A 17344-nucleotide genomic window follows, 5' to 3' on the forward strand; every position below is an offset into this window, starting at 1 on the left:
TACCGAAATAAGAAGCTTTTGTATATCAGTCTACCGAAATGAACCAAGAGTTAGGATCAAAGCTTCAAGTTATTTCGGTCTACCGAAATAAATCATCATTTCATTTCGGTCTACGGAAATGAATATACAGATCCAACTAATAGTTATTTCGGTCGACCGAAATAACTAAGAGTTCACTTCGGTCTACCGAAATAGATATACCGAGAGGGTGAAGTTCAATCTTAAAACTATTTCGGTCGACCGAAATAAACATGGTTCCTCTTCGGTCTACCGAAGCTAAAGTACCGAGAAGGGTGTCCAAACAGAAAACCATTTCGGATGACCGAAACTCAAGGGAGTTTCACTTCGGTCGACCGAAGCTGCGCATTTCAAAATTCTAATTGGCATTTCTGTCTTGGGGTGTGTGTCCAACAGCTAGAAAAGTATCAGACATCATCTGAAAGTGTATATAATGACTGAATAACTTCATAAAAGGTAAGAGAATTTATTGCAAAAGATCTACTAGCAATTAAAGCTTTTTATCATCATTTTATACACATCATATATCATAAAAGAGAGTTGAGCTTCAAGTTATTTATACATACTCTAGAGTGAGCTATATCTTGTACTTCAGATCTGAAAGAGAGATCATCTTGTACTTCATCTATATATTTCAAAAACTTGTAAGAGCTGGTGTGGCTCAAGGAAGACTAAGAAAAGGTGTATCTCTTAGCACTTAGAAGCTAGAAAGTGCTTCTTGTAAAAGATTTGCTCTCCAACCGCAAGGAGAAGCCTTAGTGAATTGGGAAGTCTCAAGAGGGGTCTTGAGCCGAGGAGTAGGAGTTTTCGAACATCGCTAAAATCGCTGAGTACATGTTTGCAACTTCTATCTTTATCTCTCATATTTATTGCTTCATATATGTCTTGATATGCCTCTTTATAAATATTGACAATTAATGCTTAAATTCAGTTTGCATCATTCAATATTTGCCAAAGAAGTTAAGTTTAACTTTAGTTGATAAATCAATATTGAAAAATTGACCTTATTTTGCTTAGACCATATTCACCCCCCCCCCTCCCCCCCCTCTAGAGTCTATACTTGGGCAACATATATGTAAGGACCGGTTTCTTCTTTTCATTTTTTCTATTTTTCATTTTTCATTTTTCGGGTTTCCGATCATGTAGGCCCAATGCCAAGTCAAGTGCTTGGGAATAGTTCCCGACATTTCATTCATTCCATCGGAGCATACTTTATCTTCATGACATTATGGGATTTATTTTATACTTGTATACGATAATATTATTTTTATTTGGGGTACTTATGTGATTATCTTTGGAGATATTTTTATTTGGGGCGTTTGTATGATTATCTTTTGAGATATTTTCATGTAGGGACTTTTGTGAAATTCGTGAAAGTTATGTGACATGTGTAGGAGTTGGATTGGTGACAAGTGTAAGTAAGGATGAGTGGCATGTGGAGGGCTAGATGGATGACAAGTGGAGGGTGGCGCGGATTTGGGTGTGTGTTTGAGAGGTGGTGCTAGTGTGTGTGTGTGTGTGATGATATTATATCACAAATATCATACCCTTTCTTTTCTCATAAACTTCATCTTCTTCCTCTAACCAAAGCTTCCACCATTGTTACACAAACTTAGAGCTTTATTTCCATTGCCTTCCATTCACCTTCTTAACTAACCATAGAAGGGAAAAAGCTTGGGGACACCAATGCCATCATAACCCTTCCATCATCTTTGGGATCGAAGCATTTTTCACCTTGGATTCTAGGGTTTGCTTTCCTTGGTGAGGTAGGGATGTAGTATGGCTTTAACCTAATATTTTCCTTGTGTTTTGAGGTGTGGTGTATGTTATGCATGTCATAAGTGAGTTGTGAGTAATTTGCATATGTATATGTTGATAACCTAGGTTTATAATAATGGTTCATTGTTTAATCTTATTGAATTCCATATTTAAAGTGCGCATTAGATTCATAGTTGTTGATATTTGATGTAGCTTTAATGACCATGCTTGTATCTTCTTGAAATATCCTTGTGTAGGGACTAATTCATAAGATGTTTGTTTTATTGCTATATTTAGGGTATTGTTGATTCGTGTTTAAGTTAGCATGGTTATACGTTCTTTTTCATATTGTATAATCTTTCATTTCAAAAAAAATCTTACATGAGTAGTTTGAACTAGCTATGATTCCATATTGTTATGTTTATGTCTTTACATTGACAAGTATGCCATGGTAGTAACTTGGGACTATTGGGGATGGTATGCTTGATTTTCGTCGCTTATGTGCGCATGAGAAATGTTATATGTGAGCATTGGATATACAATCGTATTATGGTTTGGTCGATGATTTTAGGAGATACTTAAGACATTGGTTACTTTAAAAATGTTAGGGCTTGGCACTAGCGGGTGAAATCAGGGTTTTCTCAACTTTATAATGGCTATTAGGTTTGTTCCTTGCGGTTTAGTAGACCGAGAATAACTATTTTACCGGTTAAGGCAGTAAGTATGACCGAGGATGTGTGTGAGTCCAAGTTATCCCTGTTATGTGATTTTGGATCTTATTTTTCAAGTTGACATCCATGTGTAGTTGTAACTTGGTGCATTTTGGTTTCGTTGTATTTTCTTGTATTCGTATATACTTGAATGGATTTGTTATTTTCAATTCAATTGCTAGTTCTAAGATAATCCTTTAGAATTACCCTTGAATTAGACGTTAGGAGAATTACACCATACTTGTATACCATGTGCTACATTTGCGAGACCAATAAAACCTAGTTTAATTCCATATGCACTTTCTACAGAGTAATTTAAATTACTTACACCCGTTGATTAACATTTTTCAGGTAAGGACGTGCTCTATTTGGATACACCTCTGTCTTAACTCGAATATGCTTTACTTTTCATTTTGTGACTCATTTTGGATAATATAAACATGGTATGTGTTAAGCATGTTTTAAACGTACTTATTTTGGATGTATGTAGTACTCTTTTGAAGATAGAAATGGACCGGGAACTCATTTGCATCTTTTGGAGTTCCTGAGTCATTTTTACTGTAGCTTGATTATAATTGATATCATGGTAATGATGTAATGAGGCCAATGAGCCGTTTTCATTTCAATGTGTATTTCGTTCTTATATTGCACACTTGTATAACTATTTATCCGTGCACACTTGATATATGATGTTGGGTTTTGGTTATGCTTAGGACCTTGTAAGGCACCAAGAACGTACCCGGGACCTTAAGCATCATTTTCTGGAGTTTTTAGCACTTTCAAGGGCTTTGAGCTCGAGTACCACCCTTAGTGATTGAGCACAGACTTCTGGAGCTTGAGCACAACTTTTTTTGAGAGAAAAATCACCGTATCTGACCTTGAGCTTGAGCACTACCTTCTAGTACTCGAGCACCGAGTACTGAGCACTTTACTTATGCATTTCATCCCCCATCTTCAGATGGCTATATTTCTTTCATTTTTAACCCGATTTTGGTCATTCTTGAACCTAAATTTATGGATTTTGAGTTGGCTATCCAATGGTGTACACCCAATCCTCTATATTTATCATGTAATGACCATTTCACCCCTAGTTCCACAATATGTCTATTTTAACCTTAGCTTCCGCATTTTGTTATCCAGGTCATCGAGTCGAATTTGGTTTTACTTAGTTGATGTACCGGATTATAGGATTTGGAGCGTCACAATATACGCCGTTGATTATTATAATTTGTCATATACAATTTTTTAGTTATTTGAAAATTATATTTGTAGAGTTTGAAAATTTTAATTACTAATGATTTCTTATAAATGTAAAAGCTTGATAAGTCTAATTATTTCACCTTATTAATGTATTTAATTAATAATATATGTTTTAACTATGGTCAGAAAAATAATTTTAAAATATTATTGTAATGTCCTGGATTTTTTTCGCATTTTCTAACTTTTCTTAAAAATATTCGTATTTATTTTGTTTGAGCATGGGATTGCGTTTCACGTGCGTTCTAAGGATTATTTAAAACATTTCTTTGAGTTTAGAACTCTTATAAATGCATTATGAGTCATATCACCATTTTGTGAATTTTCAAACCTGAGAGATCTCGTATGGGCTTGGGGCTAGGTTTATTTGCTCAGGAAAATTCTTGTCTTCATTAGCATCTCATTATTTGCATTATTAGTGTAATTATATGTGTGTGTGTGTGTGTGTGTGGCATCTAAGTGCAAATGGTCATGGTGTAAATGTAATTGGTCATGGATGGAATAATTATAACTTTAGTGTGGGGAGTGGGGACCACCATTTGACAAAGTTGGTATACAAAATGCTAGAATTCGTAGTTTTGGCCATATAGCATCAATTCTCTCTCCCTCATCCGAAAATCTTTCTTTCTCTCTACTTTCTTTTCCTTTTTTCCTTTTTTCCATTTTTCGTGCTTAGAACACTAGATTTGAGCTACTAAGAGCTTTGAGGCTTGAGTTAGAAGGGAAAGTTGATCTATACTCCAAGAGCATCACTTTGATACCATTTTTGCAAGCATTGGAGTATTTTCATCTTTAACCCAACTTAAGGTTTGACTTGATTTTGAGATAAGGGTGTCTAACCCACATAACTTTGCCTATTTGTGAGTTTTATTGTTTTTAATTTCGTGATTGAGCATGTTAGCTTTGAGAATTATGAAATATGTGCCCTAGTTTGTGTTTAGAATTGTGAATGTCATGTTCTTAGTTCATAAAGATGTGAGTTTTGATGTTTACTTGCTTAATTGCTCTATTATGTGTTCACATGTTGAATTGGAGATGTATATATGATCATTGTGGTTATGCTTAAAGAAATGTATGCTTGACTTGCCAATTTACAATGTCAAACTATACTTTAATTGTGATTATTCTCTACCATGCCTATTTATTGTTTGATAAAATACTCCTAAGAATGCTTGCACTAGTTCAATAATAATGGTATGAATAAATGGCTTTGTAAAGGATGATCATGTTTAATGAATATATGTTATGACTATTTCATTCATGGCATTGGCATGGTGGGGGAGTTGGGTTGGTTTGGTTAGGGAAATGAATGGATTTCTAAAAGTTTTATGAAAATCAAGGCCATAAGTCACAATTCGGGCGGACCAACACAACCTAGAGGGAATTTGTGTAGGTAGGATGTATATGGTTGAACTAACTAGGCCCCAAATGGTCGTCGGTGAGAGGCCAAGGATGGTTGGTCAATTTTGCCTTGATAAAGTTGGTTAGCAATTTTGGTGTAAGTTGTGTGTGTTGGGTGATGGTGGGATTGCATTGCATTACATGGTTTATAACCATTAGCATTGATGACTATATTATGCCTTGAAAGTGTAAATTTGTATATATTGCCTTTGATGTGGTTCTCGCCTCCTAATCATGACTCACATATTTGTTATTCCCCTTTCTTTGGGTGCTAGCTCACGGGGAATTAGGATCCTCTCCGGTTGCATAATGCATCCAATTCCTCTAGTAGAGTAAATGAATAGTAAAAATTATAGAAGGTTAAAATTTTATATTTTATTTATATACAGTTTTCGTATATATATACTTTGTTCAGACGTTTCCTCCTTCCCTCTGCAACCCATCTGAAATTGAAAATACTGTCCACTTTACTTTCTTCTCTCTCAAAAATAAACATATTTTGATTTGTTAAAACGAATCAGATCTCTATTTCTCCATTCCTTTATTTCCATAAAATAACGAATCAGATCTCTATGTCTCATTCCTTTGTTTCCATAAAATTTTCCTTCCTTTCTTCGTATACTTTTTTGTCTCCATTACTTTTTTTTCTAAAAAATAAACTTATTTTGATTTGTTAAAACAAATAAGATCTCCATTTCTCCATTCATTTGTTTCCATAAAATAACGAAGTAGATCTCTATGTCTCCATTCCTTTGTTTCCATAAAATTCTCCTTCCCTTTCTTCGTATACTAGGTCATTTTATTCCAAATTAACAGAGCAATATCGGAGCCCAGAGACTAGCAAGTATTATTTCCAAACAACTCGTATTCAATGGCAAAAAAAGGAAAAAATAATTACTAAGAAGGAAGTGAGATCAATGGACGATACCCAGGAAAAAGAAATTAATCCTCTGTTTATTTGTTTGGTTCATGAGTAAATTGTTTGGGTTTAATCTTACGTTTATTTGTTTGCTTCTTGTGTAAATAGTTTGGATTTAAAGTAGATACAAAGATTCGCAAAGCAATTTCTATATGTTCTAGACTGGCATGATTTTTTTGTTTAATTATTTATGTACTTTTAAGTTTCTTTGTTATGCAAATACTTTTGTACATAACATCCTAAGCAGTTTTTAATTTAAGTCGATGTAAGTTATACGTGACATCCCAACATAATCTTACTGGATGATTGTAATACCCCGATATTTTAAAAAGGATTTATTAATTAAATTAATTTATATTATATTATTATTATTATTATTTTTTAAATGATTTGTGTTATTTAATTAGGTGCTTGATAGTTGTGATTTGTTTTATTTAATTAAGTGCGTAGGTAAATTGTATTGTTTTAATTAAATTATATTTTGTACTTTTATTTGTTAAATTTATATGGTGTTTGATTTGTGGAATGCTAGTTAGTGAATTGTTTATTTGATTTGCGTGATTTTATGTTGGTGTAACTTTATTGTTGATTATTGGTAGCTATTAAATTTAATTTCATTATTTTAGGTATTTAAGTTATTTGGATTGGGATTAAAGGAAGTTGGACCAACGGATGTGGTATTGGGCTTGAAGGAAGCCTCGTTGGGTTAATTGGTAAAGGCCCGTAGTTGTGAGGATATTTATAATTATCTTTGCATAATTATACCTATATAATTACATGTGTATATTAATTCATTATTAAATCATGTGGAGGGGTATATATGTCAATATAATTATATATTGATATATATAGGTATATATAATTTATTTAACTAATGGTTATATATGGAAGGTAATATATATATATATTTATATTAAAATATATGTATGTATATATATTATTTAAAAGATAAATATTATTTATTTTATATGATAATCCTAATGGGAAAAGGATTTAGGTTTTTGGATGTGTATAAATAGACACATAAGGGTTAGGAGTTTTTCCACGTTAGAAAAATAAGAGAATTAGAGAGAGAAGAAGAAGGGCTAACGAAGAGGAGGTCGGATCAAAGAACGTAAGAGAAGACCGGATTTGGAAAAGAAAAGGCGAGTTCTTTTCTACTTCTCCTCTTAGAATTCATAAACTTATCACCTTGATTATCGAAATTATAATTTTATTTTATACAAGTAAACTATTATTCAGATTGGAGGAGCTTATTTATTCTTTATAAAATTATAGAATTAAACATGTGGATATATGTATGCATTGTTCTGAAATTTTAGATCTTGTATGTAAGGTTAGGTTAATTAAATTTTTTTTTTTTTTTAATTTTTATATTTTGCGTTAACCTTGTGTAGCACAATTAATTAAATTAAATGGATTTTAATTTAATTGTAAATAGAACCTTATGTTCATTTATGCCCAAAATAATAAATAGAGCTTTTGGGATTTTTCTGAGATTTTCTGAAAATTTTCTGAAATTAATTTATATTTTTAATGTTAATTTAGAAATTGTTTTATATATATATATGTTAAATTGTTTAACAAACACACTGGAGGCGGCTAGTATTTACGCATCAATAGGATTTTTATCCAGTGTGGTCGCATACGTAGGAAAAGGGTGCACTCGTTGATCTAGGCCATAGGATTAATTTAATTTAGTTGAATTGATCTGGTGTGATGCTGTCCATTGTAAGTTGATGCACATGCGGCAATTAATGGCTTAGATGTGGTTGATGAATGAGAGTTGATCCGGTACATCGCGGCTCACCAAAACACGGAGGACAGCCAATGAGGGGCTGCCAACACGCGCCGAGAGTGTAGAGGGCGCGTGAGGGCGCGTGCAGGCGCGTGGACGCGCCTTCCAGTGGGTTCTTGCGCGTGGGGGCGCGTGCAGCAAGTGAAGGTGTTTGGGGCGGCGCGTGAGGGCTCGTGGGGATGCGTGTGATGTTCCGGAAGGTTCCAGTGGGGTCCGGTAATGTTCCAGGATTGATTTCAAGCTGGTTAATTTTGAAATTAATCATTAGATGATGTATTTTAGATGTTTGAGGGTTGTCGGATGCTACTACGCTATTTAATTGCATCTATTTGGCGTGATTATAATTAATTAATAATTTGGTTGGATATATTTGTTATATATATATTTGAGGGTGCACATATATATTTGATATATATATGTAACGTATGGATTAATTAATATATGATTATACACACACACACACACACACACATATATGTATATTATTTAAGAATATCTGGATTGATTGATTACTAAATTAATGTTATGCGTGTAAGATGCATAAGATATCTACGTATGAATTAACTTCTTGTTAAGTTTAAGGTTGGTACATGGTTGAATTATAGGCATGGATGAGTTGCCAAAGGCTTCAATATACTGTCTTATTAAATATGAATAAATTTCATATATGGGAAGCATGGTTGAGTTGCTAAGTAATGGTGTAAGTAAATATACTTAAGAAAGCATGGTTGAATTGCTAGTATATATAAATAGATATATTTATAAATGGCATGGTTGATTTGTCAGTGCATAATTAAACTGTTATGTGCTTAGATGACTAAACTTTCATCTAAGGTTATTGTTTGTATAGGTTGGATTATGACTAGAATAATCTAGTATATACAGGTTGGTGTATTATTTTATATATGATAATAAAATAATAATGGTGGAGACATGGATGATTTGTCAAAGCTTAAATTCTAGATATGTAATTTAAATGATCAAAAGTATTATTGGGTTTTGGATTTATTGAATTTTTCCTTAAATTGTAAGTTATTGTTTAAATGACTAAATTACTGTTTAGGATGGAGTTAAGTTGAGTAGGGTTTACTTTATGAGAAAATTATAAAAAGGGGGGCTTGGTCTAGGTATGACTGATAATTAATTATTGGTGGGTGGTTTTGACAATTTAATGCCCTATTAACAGATAGGATTCTTGTACTATATATATAAGTATTTATATATATTTGTAGCATCATATATTAAAGTTAAAGCTTAATTAGGGATGGTTTTGGTAAAGATGATCTGTTTATTGATTTTCAGAGGCTTGGTAGAGAGAACTTGCTCGTAGGGTTTAACCCGCGATTTATTTTTCAGGTTGTTAGAAGGTCAAGTCTCAAGGTTGAGGATCTGCGGCTGGAGGACTTATCCATTCCTTCTATTTATTTAAAAGTAGGATATTAGTTTTGTTTCAGTTGATATTAGTATTTATTTGGTTGAAATTCTAAATAGTAACTTTTGGTTAAGGGGTCCTTGAGTTACGAGATTCCCGAGTTGTAACCATTTGGAAGTTATTAATGGATTTACTATTAATTGGATTTCTTCAGCGTTTTATTTTATTCTTTATTTCATTTTGTAATCCGTGCTTGTTTAAATACTTTAATTGTTTTGATATTCCCTAATTTTGTACGCGGACTTGATCAACCCGTGTTCCGAAATTAGGGGGTATCACAATGATAGTCATTGACTCTAATCGAAGAGTAAAATCCCAACAAAATTCCAAATAGTACATAGTTTGTTCCATACGTATGTTATATGTACAATCGTAACAAAATCCCAAGTAATACGTAGTTTGTTTCATGCTTATGTTATACATACAATCCCAACAAAATCCTACTAAATATAATAGTTGCAATACGTAATTGAGTAGGAGAAGGATTAGGAACAAACACGAAGAGATAGAGAGAAGAACACCAACACAGGAATTATGAATCAATGACCCAACAAATTTTAGACAAAGTGAAGAAAATTTTCTATTATCACAGGAATTCAAGTTGAACCACGTAAATAACATGAATTTGGAATGACCCATTGTGATGTTTCCGATTTTTACCATTTTGTTTTCTGAAATTTTCTATTTTTGTAAGGGCATTTTCGTCTTTTCCAGTTTTACGTATCGGACATTGTGAGGTGTGCCGGGTGTGTCCAAGAGTTGGTTGAGGCATTTCTTTGAGTTCAGGACTCTTTGAAATACAATGGTTGCCATTTCGGTATTTTTTCATTTTTCGGGCCGGACGGTCCCAGGTAGGACCCACTACCGAAATTGTTGTGTAAGGAAGTTGTGTCTCAGGTCATTTGCATACCATGTACTATTATTTTTGTGCCTAAGTAAATTGTTAAATGCTAAATTGAGTGGTTGTATTATATTGGATCATATATATGATTTTGTGGTAGAAAATTTAAAAGAAATATATATTTTAAAATGGTGGGACCCACCACTACCATTTTTAGTGGCGAATAGACTACATTTGGTCTCATTTCTCTCTCTCCCCGTAAGATATCTCTCTCCCTCACTTTTTTTCATCTTTTTTCTTTTTCCTTTGTTTGCAAACTTTAATCCTTGATTACTTCTTCAATTGTTAGAATTTTTGGGTGCCGTTTGCAGCAAATCGAAGAGCCCCGCGAGATCTATGCATTGATATAAGCAATTCACACTTTTGGCCACCCTAGCTAGGATTTCTGAAAATTTGGACCCATTTGGAGATTTTTCTACAAATTGAGGTAGGGGTCTCTAATCCATGCATTCTTGTACCTTTGTGAATTAATTCTATGTGATATGTTGACAAGCATACTTAATTTGTGTTAATTTTACCTTAAAGTGACTTAGTTGTATATATGAAGTATATGATTTTGTGTGTTAGTTGATATTGTGCAAATTAACTTAATTGGTAATATTCCTTGCCTATTATGTTTAGAATTTGCCAAATTTTGTATTGTGAAAGCATGATGTTCTCTTGGGATTTCTTGTAAAATTATGTCATGTGATTTGAGCTTAAACTAGGTGTCGATATTGGTATGATATGGAAAAGCATGATGCATTCATGCATAGCTTTAGGCAAAGAAAATGGGAAAAATCGCTTTGAAAGAAATGAAAAGGGAAATTTTTGAGAAAAATTTTTGATAACGGGTTTGCGAAAACCCGGTCGCCTAGGAGTTGTCCAGGGGCTGTGGCGTTCATGTGACTTAGAGGGAACTAGGAAAACCCTTTAACGTGGTTGAGTTATTTTGGCCCCTAATGACGCTATGGAGTTGCCATGGGTTAGGGACAGTGGTCAATCCTTCTCTCGTGCCACCATAGAGTTGCCATGGGACGAATTATGTTAACGGTTTAAAAATAATGAATGGAATGGATTTTGAAAATGGGGAGCGACATGGCATGGCATTGCATTTCATGGCATGCCGTTTGTTTATTTTTAGCCTTGAAGTTGTCTAGTAGTTGTATTGTATTTTCCCCGACATAGCATGATCCTGTTTTCTATTTTCCCTTCATTGTTGGGATTCACGGGGTTACAAGAGGTGTGTCTTAAGCATCACCTACTGAGCAAATTTTGCTCACCCCTTCATATTAATATTTTTCAGGTCATGAAAAGGAAGTGGCAGATGACGGTCTTCCACAAATTTAGTTCGGAGAATTGAAGCTTAGTTTTGCTATCTTTTGTCGCGTGGGAACCCATTCTCATATAAAGACTCATCATTTGAAGAAAAATGTAATTGTTTTATAAAGCTTGACTACGCAATGTATTTGCACCCTCTTGGTTATACTTGCATGTATTTTGAAACCATAATGGCATTTTGTAATAAATGGGGAAAATGGTGTTGTTTTGTATCAAACTATTGTTGTATATAACCATGGAATGTAACATATCACTTTGAAATGTGTTTTCAAGCAATTTAGATCAGTTTTTCAGCATTTTGCATAGGCCTTCACTCATTTTCAAGCCCATAGCATTTCCAGTAGTAGGACCAGCTTGCAGAGCCATTTCGGTCGGCCGAAATGCCTATTTCGGTCGACCGGTTCTTCAAATAGCTTTGGCTTCTATTGGGTTCACAACCGGCCAACTGAAATGCCTGTTTCGGTCGACCGGTACATGTGAGGTTGCTTCGGTCGACCGAAGCCCCACTTCGGTCCACCGAAGTACATCTGCTTTGTCCATTTTGTTTCTTTCTCTAATCTAATCTATCTTAAGTCTTGGAAATTTGCATTGAACCGTTGTGAGGCGTTAATATGATCTAAGAATGACGTTTTTGACCCTGGACATAATGTAACGGACTTAGGTGACCTCGGGTTCGGGTAAGGACCCGGTTAACGGTTCGGACCCACGAGTTCAGGTCGTTACACCCACCACCCCAAACGCACGTGGTTTGTTTCATGCTTATATTATAAGTACAATCTTAACAAAATCCTACTAAAGAGAGTAATTGTAGTAAGTAATTGAGTAGGAAAAAGATCAGGAACAAACATAAAGAGATAGAGAGAGGAACACTAACACATGAATTATGAATCAATTAACCAACAATTTTCAGACAAAGTGAAGAAAATTGACTGTTATCACAGGAATTCAAGTTGAACCGCATAAACAACATGAATTTGGATTAAGCCAACAATTGTTCAGACAAAGGGAACAAATTTGACGATAATCAAATGAATTTCACTGAACCCCAAAATAAAATACTAGAGATCTAGTAGAAAGAGGAAGAGAAACAAACCAGCCCCAAAAGAAAATACCAGAGACCAAGTAGAGAGAGGAAGATGAAACAAACCATACCCAAGTTGTCTATTAAAAAAACTTATACCATATTTTGGAAATAATGTTTAAAGTTTATATATATATGGAATACAACTTAAAGGGGTGGTGAAAATTTAGTTACCCACTTTTTTCAATTGATGTGGTGCTTTCATAGCCACTTATTTTGCACCGGATGGAACCGGGTCACCGTGAGACAGGAGAGGATTTTGCACCAGCTCATGGGAGCTTAAAGTGTGTGTTTTAGGCATTTCCTACTGAACAAGTGTCGCTCACCCCTTCTTAACATTTTCAGGAACTGGAAAAGAAGTAGTGGAGGATCCGACTCCATAAGTATAAATGGGAACGTAATGACTTTATTTTGTTTACACTAGTATGTGGTAAAGACCATTTTGTTATTATTGCCCATTTTGCTCTATGATGTATAAAGGTTGTCAAGGAGGCTAGGATGGTCTCATGATGTAATCTTATTCTTTTGGGATGATTGTATGTAATTTGGTTATATCTATAATGACTCTACTGTCATTTTTGCAAGAATCACAATGTATATAAGGCTTATGTATGTGGGAATGAAATTGGCCATCTATTCCCAATATAGACTTGCTCATTTTAATCAATTTAGGCAAATTTATGTGTGTGATGATGGATGATGCTTTAATCACTTATTTTAGCATGTTTAGGAAAGTTAAGAATGAAACCAAGGGTCCTAGGCTTACCAAATTGGTGTTTATGGTCCTCAGTACTCATAATAGGGCAAAAAGAAGCCATTTTTTTACCTACTGGGCAAGCGGGACCAGTAGCCACACTCGTGACCAGTCGCGCTTCATTATGGGAGTCTCGAATATGGGTTACTGCCCAAGCAAGATAGGTTGTGCCACTCACGACCGGTCGCGTTCGCTGACCAGGTCACTATTCTATCACTTTGACTTCAAACAGACATAACTTGCTCATTTTAAATCTAAATGGGGTCAAATTTGTATCCAAATTGACCGTTTTGAAGTCAGATTTTCAATTATATCAATCTCATTCCCAAATTTCAAACATGCAAAGAATTATGCCCATTTTAGTGAGGTATGTTCATGAAACTCCTACACCAGGACTACCAATTTGTAGGAAATTCTTCCTTTAGCCACTAGAACCCTATGCAATGTCTTTAAATGATTAATATGACATGAATAAATCTCATTTAAGTTGTAAGGAGCCAAATTACCTTCCCCCCTTGCCATGAAAGGACCATTTTATCTCTGGTAGGTCCTGTTGTTCGTGTAAGGACCCGAATTTGTATCACCACCCGTTAGTGACTCGGATCCACCGAATTTGGGTCGTTACAATTATGCCAAAAAAAAAAAATTTGTGGGAAAACTTTTTGAAATATTTCAATTTTATTTAAAAGAACAAAATTTGTTGTCTTGCATTAGAAAGCCACAAAGTAGTTCTGTTACATAAATATAATGGTTTTGCGACAAATAACATACTTGCCACAATTAAACTTTTGAAATAAAACTTTAAATACTCTTTATGTGATAAAGTACAAATTTGTTGTAGGGCAAATTATATAAAACCTCCTCTACTTTCAATTTTTGGTAAGAAACCCCTGCAAAAGAAATGTTGTCATAAAACCCCCTAACTATCCAATTTATTGCAAATTGATGTTATTATGATGAAACTGGCCTTAACGGTAAATTTAAGAAAATAGTTTCTCTTAATATAAAATTTAAATTAATACAAATAAATCATTCGGTATAGTGGTGTTCAAAAATTTTCCAAAACTTTCTTTATTGGTGTGTCTATAAGAAAATGAAAATACCTTAGAACAATTTTAAAATTTTCTTACTTTTTTTTATTAAAAAAAATTAAAATGAAAAGAAAACCCTAAAATGAAAATCATTTCAAGACAACCTAAATTTTCTTGAATTTACATTAAGGGGCATTTTTGTATTATAACTTCACTTTAATGGTATGTATGTTTAAATTTTTTTTCTTAAAGTTCTATTTTTAAATATTAAAAAGAAAAAAAAATGAAAATAATTTTAAAATTTATATTAAAGGGCCTTTGCATCATTATAACATCACTTTGTAACAAATTAGATACTTAGGGCATGTTTGGATTGGCTTTTCAAACGTTGATTTTGGCTTTTGGGGTTTAAAAGCTATTTTTAGTAGTATTTGGCTAATTTTTTATAAGAGCTTATGGGCCTTAGAAGAGCGTTTTGGAGAAGCTGGTACCCCCAGCTTTTCTAAAATGCTTTTTTGAAAAACACGGAAGCTGGTGTTATATTTTAATGAAACTTTTAAAATACCAATTATATCCTTTTTTTTACTCAATAAAAAAATGAAATACCAACTGTATCCCTATAAAAGACAACGGTGTTTTCTTCCCAAGCCCTAGGGTTACAAAAGAAACTGAGGAACCTCAAGCTCGAGATCGCCTCTGAATATCTACTCAGTCCCTTGGCAAAATTTTGATGTCCATCTTGCCCTCCTCGCAAAATCAAGCTTCAATATGGTCATCTTCTTCTCTCTCAAAACCCTAATTTTGATCATGGACTCCTTATCTTTTGACAACTGCAACTCAACTCTAACTTTCTCTCCCAAAAACTCAAACCATCCAGATCTAATTCTCAATCTTACGTCGATTTGACCCACAACATTTCAGGTGATAATTCAATTTTCTAGGCTCTTTTCGTTTATTTTTCTTCCTATCTTTCTGGAAATCATTCATGTAAAGTTCTGTTCTTACTTGATTTGTGAATGAAAAACTGTAAAAAATTCAACCCGAAAGATTAAGATTAATTCAGTGAGGTTTCGTCCTTTATTCTCCTGCTCTACAAGCCAGATTGTTTGCTCTCTCAAATTTTGACAGTTTAATTTTAATATAAAAAGCAAACATAATACGAATAATTTTTTGTTGTTGACTCTAAAATTGGGGATTTTGATGGTGATCAATGCACTATTTATTGTTGTTTCTAAATTTAATATTATGATTGAAATAAAAGACAACTATTTGTTAATACCAAATTCTTGTTTCTGTAAGTTTTGGCTCCCCATCAACACCAACAGTCTTGTATGCAATATTGCATATAAGATGTGCCAAAATTGTGGTTTAATGGAAAATAAGAGGATACTTCTATTTTATTTAGCCCTCTAATGCTAAAATTGTGCTTTAATGGAAAATAAGAGGATGTTTTTTTATGTTATTTAAGTCTCTCAATTGTGGTTAGTTCATAAGCATCAAAAAATACTTCACGTAAATGTAAGGGTACAATAGTTATTTTTATAGTAAAAGAGATTCACCAAATGTTTTTCCAACCACACAAAAAAAATCTTTTGGCGTTCAAAGATCTTTTAAAATATAATTTCTAGACACCGACAAATAAGCTAAATGGAAGAGATTGCTTCCGCTTCTCTTCTTTTACTATCTAAACGCAGAAGCAAAAGTTATGCCAAACAAGCCTTTAGGTTATGTTAACTTTTTTCTTCAGGGAGTTTCTTGCCAAAATTTAAAAGTAAAGGGGCTTTTATGAAATTTTCCCTTTGCAGTAAGTTCAGAACTGCAAAATTATTTGCAATATAGTTTTTGTGTAGTTTGCTAATAATTCAACTTTTTGTACAAATCATATTTTTGTTGCCAAATCCGGTTCTTGAAATTATGCCTGAGATTTTGCACAATATATTTTGTCGCCTAAACTAGCACATTATGCGACAAATGTGTATTTTTAAACAGCATTGATGCACAAATTCAATATTCCGTCCCATTCTTTTGCAACAAATTTTGTTCGAGCATATCAAACCAGAATGTAATAAATAATGATAAAAAAATTCAAAAGTTATTCCCAAATCCTTCACCGAGCATGTGGCCAAACACGTCAGATACTTGTAAAATAATTAAAAAGAAAATTGAAGATCATGGAAAGAGGAAGTTGGAAAGATGGTGGATTGTTGGGTTGAAGCCATTCGTTCTGTTTGGCCTCTCACCATCCCTATGGGTAGAAATATAAAAGCTTTCTTGTTCTTCAATTCACATTCTTCTTCAATTTCTTCTTTCTTACATGGCTATTAGGAGCTAGGTATTCTTTCCCAAATGATGATTCAGTGCCGATGGCAAATCATTATTAGTTTTTGTGCGCATCAAATGTTTAGGCTCTTGTCAATTCGGAAATAAAAGATGGTGAAAATCTTTGGATAACTTTTAAGTGGAAAGAAAAGAAAGGATTATAATCCTTTAAAATCATTCATATCTTATCCTCTAAACAATGAGAAGATTTGGAGGTAAATAATAATGAGTTAGTATTATTTTTATAAATCCAAAATTACCCTCTTAAAATATTTAACTCTCATCTTATAACATTTTATAAAAAAATTATGATAATAATTTAATTCTTATCCTTTCTCCTCTTTTTCCAAACAAAAATACTGCCATTTTCTTTCTTCTCTCTTATAATTTATCCAAACATGAATAAAAAGTATTGCTATCATTTTATTTTATTTTATTTCTTTTCTCTTATAATTAATGTTATCATATCATTTATTTTCTCCCATGTTTATCCAAACGAAACCTTAATAGTCGAAGGAAAGGAAAAATAGATGGAAGAGAGAGGAAGGATGAAAGATGCATCCGCAGGAAAAGAATGTGTATTCTTCATTTTTTGTGTGATTGAATCAAATAGTATAGAAAGGATGGATGGAGTGACGTTATTTT

Source organism: Cornus florida, unplaced genomic scaffold, assembly GCF_030987335.1.
Source record: "Cornus florida cultivar Cherokee Brave unplaced genomic scaffold, ASM3098733v1 CherokeeBrave_3.0.0_Hap2_Chr04, whole genome shotgun sequence".
Taxonomy (NCBI): domain Eukaryota; kingdom Viridiplantae; phylum Streptophyta; class Magnoliopsida; order Cornales; family Cornaceae; genus Cornus; species Cornus florida.